We start from the raw sequence: 10,404 nt of genomic DNA, 5'->3' as shown, positions 1-10,404 counted from the left end.
GTGGAAGGAGAACAACATTTTGAAGTGAAAGAAATCTTAGATTCCAGAAAACACCATGGAACGATACAATATTTAGTGGCATGGAAACACCTCCCCTCCTCAGAAAATGAGTGGGTTAACAAACTCCATGTTAAAGCACCTAAGTTGCTTAAGAGGTTTCATACAGAATATCCGAACAAACCAGGCTAACATTTATATGTTTTCTTTCCCCACAGATGGACTCATCTTTTTTCTGAAAGGAGAGCCGAATGTCAGAATCCATTTATATCACATTTCATAATTGTATAGGTAGAACAACGTGCTATTTCTGGGGATTCTGCCATCTCTCCGAGGGGGGGGAGGATGGTTACTAAAGCAATTTTCAAACAACAGGGGATGTTTTAACTGGGGGAGGGAGGGGGACAGACAGGTCTGGATTGTATCTTCATTTACAACTGAAAAGGAAAGCAATAACCATAAAACCAAGGAGAGTTCCCTTTCCTATGGAAGGACCTGACACCTAGCAACTGATGAGAGCCTGACCAAATGGATGAGGGGAGGGGCTGAAATGGGAATGTTTTATATAGGATTGAAATGTAACTTTGTTAGATTCCGTCTTGTATTCCCACAATCGATTCCATCCTAGTAAACATTTTCCTTTTTGGACTAAACTTGCATCCAAGAGTTCTTATTTCCTAAGATGTGGATTGAGGTGGGTCAAGCCAGAGTTAATGCTATGCACTTATAAAGCAAGTGGCTATTGGTATCAATGGCTTTGTCAAAAGACAATAGAGCAGAATGAAATGAAAGTTCCAATCATTTTAAATGACATTCTAAGACACGCTGCTCTGGTTTTTTCCTAAACACTGAAAACTTTCATTTACTTGCTGGAAATCTAAAGCTCTGTAAAACTGCCTTTCAGAGAGGAAAAAAAAATATGATGTTTGCTTAGTGATAAACAATTTTTCACTGAGAGCAGGGTGATGAGCCATGTGAATATTGGAAATTAAAAAGTACAGATGGCATGTTGATTTCAGAGATATATTTGTTCAATAGAACAACAGCTTTAAGTCCAAGAACAAGTATTCCTATCAGGCAATGATCGTATTTTTCACCTTTGAATTACAAACGATTCATTGTGAAATGTTACGGACTGTGCTAATGCAGGCACATTTCAAAGGGACGCATTTACTTTAAATTGTTCAAATGTTCCCATCTTTTTCAATTTTACAGCTGACTCTTTTGTCATTTATCCATGTACAGATTATTAAGCAGACAGTCAAATCAATTCTGTCCATCAGAATGTTTATCAGAATGATCTCCTTTTTTAGTTATTTATTTTTCATATTTGTCAAATAATATTTATTTGTCTCTGGGTGGCATGAAACAAAACATAAGTTAAAATATACCAGAAAGCATTAATATTATTATTACTAAAACTTTAAAATTATAGAGGCACAGAACAAAACAAAGATATTAGGCAAAATGCTTACTGATCTCCTCTTACTGGGCTTAATAAAGCCAGAATCTGAGGGGGGGGGGGAAACCCTGCATGCTGAACACACTTTAGCTAACAAAGATTTCAATCTATAATAAATGCCTAGTCCTTTTGTCACAGAACTAACAGTAATATTTACAACTACTTTCCATCAAGACTTACAGAAATTGTACATTTCCAACCAGCACAAATGTTTGTTTTGAGATCTTGGCTTCACCTTTCCACACTTACTGTATGTCTTTAGAAGAGGAAGCAATGCTTTGGTATAAAGGCCAGATAATATGTGAACTTTGCTTTCTGTAGTTAGGTGTTTGCTATAATCCATCACTTAGGCAATCTTCAGTTGAATTCTGTATTAATAATGCATCTTTGAACAATGGCTATTTCTAGATTAAACAGCATGGATGTCTTCAGACTATCCATCATTTGACAGGAAGCTGAGAATAGAATAAAACCCTTGTTTGGTCCATGAGATGAATGCTGAACCAAGCATTCCATTCTTTCTTTAAAGGGTTCTACTTATTTACATGAGGTTTCATGTTCTAAATGCTATGAACCTATTCACAGCAAATCTAAATAAATAAATACCTGTTTTAATATTGGAAGCCACAGAATAAAAAGTTAACAGTTTCGATCTTGATTTCTCTGTGCCCCTTTAAGTCAGCATAATATTAATACTCTTTTTCTTTTTACTTCTTATTCCTGGAAAAATGATGGAGCACCTTAGCAAGCTTTCACTTTGCAATGGAATAGAGGTCTATAAGACACAAAGTATTCCTTCTACTGTGAGTGACTTAGGCTTGGGAAGCAAACGAGGACTGTTGTGATTGTTTTATGTTCAGTATTTTAACAGTACAAAGATTTTATAATTATTCAGCTTCCAGGCACTAAGAGAGATGACCTTAACAGAGATAAGGGAATAATAGAGTTAGAAGGTACCTTGTAGGTCCAACCCCCTGCCCAAGCAGGAGATCCTATACCATTTCTGACAAATAGCAGTCCAGTCTTTTCTTGAAGCTTTCAGTGATGAAGCTCCCACAATTTCTGAGGGCAATCTGTTCCATTGGTTGATTGTTTTCCTTATTTCTATGTTGAATCTCTCTTTGATCAGTTTCCATCCATTACTTTTTGTCTGGCCTTCAGATGCTTTGGAAAATAGATTGATCCCCTCCTCTCTGTGACAGCCCCTCAAATATTGGAACACTGCTATCATGTTTCCCCTGGTCCTTCTCTTCACTAGACTAGCTATGCCCAATTCCTGTAACTGTTCTTCATATGTTTTAGCCTCCATTCCCCTAATCATCTTCATTGCTCTTTTCTGCACTTTTTTTCTAGAATCTCAACTTCTTTTTTATAGTGTGGTGACCAAAACTGGTTGCAGTATTCTAGGTGTGGTCTTACTAAGGCTTTATAGAGTGGCATTAGTACCTCACACAATCTTTATTGAATCCCTCTGTTAATGCAACTTAGGATTGCATTGGCTTTTTTGGCTGCTGCCACACACTGTTGTCTCATATTTAATTGATTGTCCACTAGTACTCCAAGATCTCTCTCACAGTTACTGCTATTAAGCCTGGTTTCACCCAATCTATAGGTGTATTTTTGGTTTTTCTTGCCTAGGCATAAGACTTTACTTTTCTCTACATTGAAATTCATTTTGCTAGATAGGGCCCAGTGTTCAAGTCTGTCATGATCCATCTAGATCTTGATCCTATCAACTAGGGTGTTGGCTATTCTTGCCAGCTTTGTATCATCTGCAAATTTGATAAGTTCCCTTTCAATTCTCTCATCTAAGTCATTTATGAAGATATTGATGAATACTGGGCCTAAGACAGAACCTTGTCATACCCCATTGCTTACTTCCCTCCATATAAATGTACTACCATTAAGGAATACTCATTGAGTTTGGTTTGTCAGCCAGTTAAAAATCCACCTGGTGGTGATGCTATCTATCCCACTTTTTTCTAGCTTACCAAGAAGTAGGTTGTGATCTACTTTGTTGAATGCCTTGCTGGAGTCTAGGTATATTATATGCATAGCATTTCTCTGGTCTACTAATTTAGTCACTTTGTCAAAGAATGAAATAAGATTGGTTTGGCATGATATGTTTTTAACAAACCTGTGCTGACTTTTAGTGATTCCTTTACTTGTTTCTAGATGTTCACAGAACTGTTTTTGGATTATCTTTTCCAATAACTTCTTAGGTACTGATAAGCAGAAGCTGTTGTGTAGACAAAATGGGCTGAAACATTTTTTAAGTCCAAAAGGTTTAAATAACATTCAGAAACAGTTCTGACAGACATTTTCCTAATTCACTGAATTATACGAAGGAGAAGATATCATACAATCAAAACACTATCATTGCAAGGTCGCATTATTATACCCATCTCAAAAAACATAGTTTTAACCTTCCTGTGAAGTTGATTTACTGGTCTGCTCTATCTAGCCAGGCTTACAATTAAGGTATCATTATATTATATTTAAATATATTAAGTGTGTGTTAATCAGAGTTAAAGCTGGTTAATAATTTAGAATGAAGACCACCACAGAATCCCAGGGCTACTTAATAGATTTGGAAGAAAAAAAACATGGCAAAAGCCAACGACAAGTTTCCAGGGTAAAAATATACTGATTTGTTTATTAGCTAGACAGATTGATAATTATGAACATGTAGGGTTCAAACAAATCTATTATATTTTTATTACCTTCTTATATGCTTCTATTTATAAGGAAGTTTGATGTTTGTTTTACTGACAGTTACATCTTACTTTTTAGGTTAAGAAGAGGTAAAGAAAATTTTAATGGATAATCTTCTGATCTGCCAACAAAGTCTCCGTATAAACTTTAAAAGACTTTTGTTTTGCATTTGGCTCCAGTACCATCTGATGCTCCATAGTTGTGAAAGATACAGTAACTTGGTAAGTCTCTGCATAAAATATGGTATAGAAAACTCATGCAAGAATTGAGAATATGTCAACTTGTTATCTCTCTTTTCTTTTTAACAGCAAACAAGCTGGGGTGTGATAAATAGTTCATTACAGTTTTTAACCAGCATAATTCCATAGTAGATATATTAAAAATATGTACTGCATTTACATACATTTTAAACAAAAAAATTAATAACACGGTCCAGATTGTCTTTATAGCACTAAGTTAATACTCTGAATGTGTATATATTGGTGGATGCCTATCTTCTTAAATACCTTTCTTCTATGATATATTTAAATATGAGAATTGTTGTTTATTTTTCTCCCACTAAAAATCTTCCATGAAAACCTAAGGGGGGAGAGGTACAATTACTTTGAAAACTGATTTTCAAGTTCCAATGTAATATATTTTGCTGAAAATGGCTTTTTCTTCATTTTATTGTGCTTTTTAACATTTCTGTGCTATTTATATTTCTCAGAAGGTGAAGATATGTAAATGGTAAAGCACTATTTGTTCCTGTGCACAATCAGATGCAGAGAAATTCTGAATATCACAAGACATTCTCTTTCTCATGTTGTCAAGGCAAAAAGATAAGTAGGTGAATCCTTTTTTCCCCATTTTACAAACTGAATGAATATAAGAATATGACTGACAAGATATCTCATCCGGCTTAAAGAAAAAAGGCCTTAGAACAAAAAAGAATCTTTTTCCCCATTGTACATTAATGTTCAATTATCTCCAGGCCTAAAATAATAGTTTGTATATATTTAGTAGGGGAAGAACGTTTCATGAAACACCTGAACTGAATGTCCCAAATTGCTGCTCGTGTGTGTATGCAAAATAAAATTTAAAATAAAAATATAAATCCTATGGACTTGACACCCTCCTAAAGGATCCACATAGTTATAATAGTTACATATAGACTATTCTGAGGCCTTGTCAGTTTTCTAGGCATTTTCTGAGATGATCAAGAATAATCCTATGATTACCTCCATGGGGAGAGGGGGGAATAATTTCTGTGGGTTGGGGGTGGGAATTGCCTTTCAGTTATTTTCAACTACTAATGGTAGTTAAAATCATTTTAGTTCATTTTAGAAAAAGCTGTCCATTCAAGGGAGAACTGCCAGCACAATATATTTCATCTTTCCTCCATAATTATCACATTTTTATAAAACAAATACCTCTTCTATAAAAAAATAAAAATAAAAAAATCCTCATTTTTTTCTGGAGAAAATGTCACAGCAATAGAATCCTGGTGTAGAAGAACAAATTGTCCTGTTTTTTTAACATTGGGATAAATATTTTAAGTGTTTTTATATGTTAATAAATTAACAACCACAGACTTCTAAAAAAAAGAACAGAAAGTTTGATATTTGTAGGAGAGAAAAAAAAATCCAAATAAACTTACTGTTCGCAGGTTTAGTTCTGTATTTTCAGAGAATTCTATATGCTGTATACATAATTTGGCATTTTTTTCTATGTTCATCATATAAAACATTCCTTGGTCATTTTTGATGCAACAACAAAAAATATTACCGGTAATTAGTCAATTCTGTAACAAAAGCAATGAGAAAAACTAGCAAATTTGTCTAACTGGTAGTGTTGTGCATCTTCTCAATATATTTGTTGGCTGCTGGTATAAGATTTTATATTTTTTATGTCAAGAATCAGAAAACAGTAAAAAAGATCAAAACTAAATCAAGTTGTTCATTTGGTTTATTAGCAATTATGTGATGAGATGTACCAAAAGGAAGGAAGGGAGCAGAAAGAAAGGAAAGGAGGAAAAGAAGAAATGACAGCCAAAGACAGCTTGTGAGAAAATAACCAGTAGATTTACCAAGTACTTTTATTTTATCTGATCTTATTATAATTTAAAACTTTTTAGGTATTGTGTAGTGGGTCTGACGCAAGGAAGTGACGCCAGCCAGAGTGTGAGTTCAGCTCTTTATTGGAGGGGATGGCCAACTGGGGAATGAGAGTTACCTGGCCTCCTTAAATACCTAGCCAGGTAAGCGGACAGCCAATGGGGTTGGCCCTAGGTTTCCCGCCGAAACTGGGTTTCCTGCCAAAAAACGTTCAGGCCAACGCCCCCTGGTGGCTGTTGCTATGCAGGTGCCTGCATACATAACATTAGGGGCAGACGATAGTGGAGCCTTTTACTTAGAAGTTTGCTTGGAAAAGAAATCATGATGGACTTTCTCCCTACTGAGGAATAGACTTGCAGTTGATTCCACTATGGGTTATGGAACAACTGCCATCTCCTAATCTACACATTCATTTTGGCTGAAAGATTTTACCACTTTTTATCTGGAACACATGTTATGGGTACCAGCATTAACTCATTCTTTTCTAATACTGTCAAATGAAAGAAGTTGACTGAGATGGATATTTATTTTATTTGTTAAATTTATTTGCTATCTGTCTCTCTGGGGCTACTCTATGCAGCTTACAATAATAAAAAGGAAGGAAATGAAAGGAGTGTAAACAGAACAGAAATAAAATAATAGAAAAATAAAATAAACAGTGAACACAACGAGAATATATGAATATGATAACCCCAAAGATGGATGGGTGGAGAGTAGAGACCAAAGTAGGGGAAAGTAGAGTCTGCTAACAATCCAGCAGCCACTTCCAGTGTGGTCCCCAAGCCAAAACATATCAGATACCAGAGTTTGATTCGCTCTGTCTCTCTCTCTTTCTCTCCCATTTTCCATTTCACTTAATATCTTATATACTGTTTTTTACTGGTTCTGAATGGCTCCCCTAGTGTAAATTTCACACAAGATATTCCAGATTAGGCATATGAATATTCTTTTCCTTAAAGCAAATTATTTCTGGAGCTCTGGTGGCACAGTGTTTAGAAGGTAGTATTGCAGGCTAACTCTGCGCACAGCCTGGAGTTCAGTCCTAATGAGCTCAAGGTTGATTTAGCCTTCCATCCTTTTCAGGTTAATACACTGAGGGGCCAAATTGTTGTGGGCAATATACTGACTCTGTAAACACCCCAGAGAGTGCTGTAAAACACTATGGGCTGGTATATAAATCTAAGTGTTATTGCAGCACCAAATGAATGCTGGTGCTTTGAATAGCATAGAAAGTGCCATTATGAGATAAGATTACCACAAAGAGAATGCCTGTTGTCTTTTTAAAACTATAATATCTTCTGAAGCTATATTATTGATAGATCTCCCAGATTATATAAAATACAACACTGATTTTTTAAACTCTGTTTTAAAGAATTCTTAACTTTTTTCAGAAGCAGATCAGTAATTACTTAATGAGAGCAAAACTAAATACCTAAACCAGGAGTCCCCAACCTCTGGCCGACTAGGGGTCTCTGAGTTGTTTGCAACCAAGCAATGGAAACGGCAGTGAAAGCATGCATACACACCCACATCTGCACTTCTACGAGCAGTGGGTGAGCACATCCATGTGTGCTCCATTTGCACGAGTGAACAAATGGAGCTGCGTGCATGCTCACGCTTGATGGCGCGAGAGGAAACCATCCCTTCTCTCCCCTCCACCGGTCTGCAAAGCCAGGAAGGTTGGGGAACTCTGACCTAAACCACACATTCTCCTAAATTTCTTCTTATAGAGTATAGGATGACACTACATACAGATTATTCCATTCCTTATGGAAAGTGTTTATGTGTACATTCTTTGATAGGTGAGTCATGGTACTTCTTTATAGTCATTGCATACATTGCAGCAGAAGATATTTTCGATGAATACCACTGTTTTAACACCAGTGGAAGTAAAGAGGTGGAATTCTCCTCAGGGACTTGGAGGAGAAGGGGTAGCCATTTTTCCCCTCACTTCTTACATTCCTACTGTTAGCTCCTGTTGCTATATATCCAGGTGAAGAGAACACATACACACAAAGCAGTCACCACCAAGGGGCATTGAACTGTAACTGTTTTGGCGGGAACCCAGTTCCGGCGGGAAACAGAGGTTCAAACCGATTGGCTGGCTGCTCACCTGGCCAGGTATAAAAGGAGGGCAGGTAACCCCTATTCCCCAGTACGGTCACTTCCACTGAATAAAGATCTGCCATGCTGTACTCATCGTCTCGGCGCCCTTCCTGCTCTCCAGAACCCACAACACAACACCTGTGATTTGAAATTAGCTATTTAAAGAATTTTAATTCTCTCTGTGTTGATATTTTCACACCAAAAATTTCTCTCAAGTTGCCATTTGCCTCTAAATGTACCTAGCAGTAACCCAATAACCAGCATTTGCAGAAACAATCAAAGCTTTGAGGAACCCCAGCATTTAGTAGAAAATGAACACTGAAGGTTAAATTCCCCATTCCTTTGAATATATAATACACAGAGCCAGGCACACGCATGCAAATTCTATGACTTTAAGTCTCATGTGATATGTAATCTGGTTTTTAGCAAGCAGTACTTTATTGACTACCAGGACTGCTTTTCAGTGAGCAATCAGAATAGCATGTGTCAATCGTAAGGTTTAATTAGGATGAAGAAAATGTTTTCCCAGGTTGCTTTCCACTAAATGAAGCAGGAGTCAGACTGTATTCCATGCAGATGCTTACAACATACTATTCTCATGGGTGTATATCTGAGATTTTGTCATATTGCCATAATTTCCTGTGTAGCATATGGCTGGTGACAAAAAGAGGAAGGAAAAAAAAATAGAGCTTAATAACTTCATGGCAGGTGGTTTGAAACAAATATGGGATAGTCCCAAAAGATCTGATTCTATCTGACACTAAATAATAGAGGCTCAGTGGAGAACAGAATAAGTATATAGGCAAAATCAAATTAAGGAATGGATCAGACTGAGCACTGCCAATTTGAACCTGGCATCCATATTCCTGTTGGATTTACAGTAAGAAAATTACAAAAGGAAATAAGAGCTTACAATTAGAAAATCACAGTGGATAATTTCTAGTTTAGTTTGCACCAGCACATTCCCAGTCAATCCCTACAGTATGCCCAGATTAGAGCAAGTGGAGTAGTCACTCAGTTCAGCTAGCAAAAATAAAATATACCTTGATGTCTATTTAATACAGCAGCAAAGATTTTAAAAAACAACAACAGTTCACTGGCAAAACAGAATAAAAAGCAGACAAAAAGAAAGGAGAGGGAGACATAAACAACACTCAACAATTACAGTACCTATATAGCACAACAGAACTTTTCAGAGCCGCTGGAAACAAAACTGTGTGTAATTAGCATGGGCACTCACATGTGAGCTTTTGATTATACCTGTTTGATTGTACACAGTAGTAGCTTTTATGTTTATAACAATGGAAGAAGAGAGATGGAAAGTATTATACCAGGTGATCCTTTAATTTGCATAATTAAAAAAATAATGATGGATGAAGCTAGTATATCTAATACTGCCATCTTTACATTAATGTAGAACCTCAAGTCCTCATCTCTATGTACATTGGTCCTGCACTGTGAATCCTAGTGTGCTGAAGTTTGGAGGAAATACAATTTACAGTATTTATTTATCCAGTTTATTTGGCTGCCCATCTATCCTAGAAATTCTGGACTGTGGCAGGTAGAGACAAAGAATGCCATTAGACCAAAAGAACAAATAAAACCATATTGAGGGCCAGTAAAACCACAAATCACATACATCCATGCCAGAACCTCCAAAATAATATTCCAAATCCACTGCCTAAGTACAAAATAAACTCAAGTTTTAATATGCCTGTTTAATCAGGCTACTGATTTGGTATGCCTACACTGGAAGAAATATTTACAAGTTTTCAATGAGATTTCAGCTGAACACTGTTCTTCCTGATTCAGGAATTTTGCTCTCTGGTACCATTCATGAATTTTCTGAGTACTAGGTATGACTTGATGTGATACCTAGATGCAGTGACTAAGAAGGCAATTGTAAAATAGTAACATATAGCCTTCTGTCATTCATTTATTGTTGCTGTTCTAAATTAAATGATCCAGGGATAGAAGGAAATTATAGCTATAAAATAGCACAAAAACAAATATTTTGTACTTTGAATT

Source organism: Vipera berus (assembly GCF_964194415.1).
Source record: "Vipera berus genome assembly, chromosome: 1".
Lineage (NCBI taxonomy): Eukaryota > Metazoa > Chordata > Lepidosauria > Squamata > Viperidae > Vipera > Vipera berus.
This window is presented reverse-complemented; position numbering follows the sequence as displayed.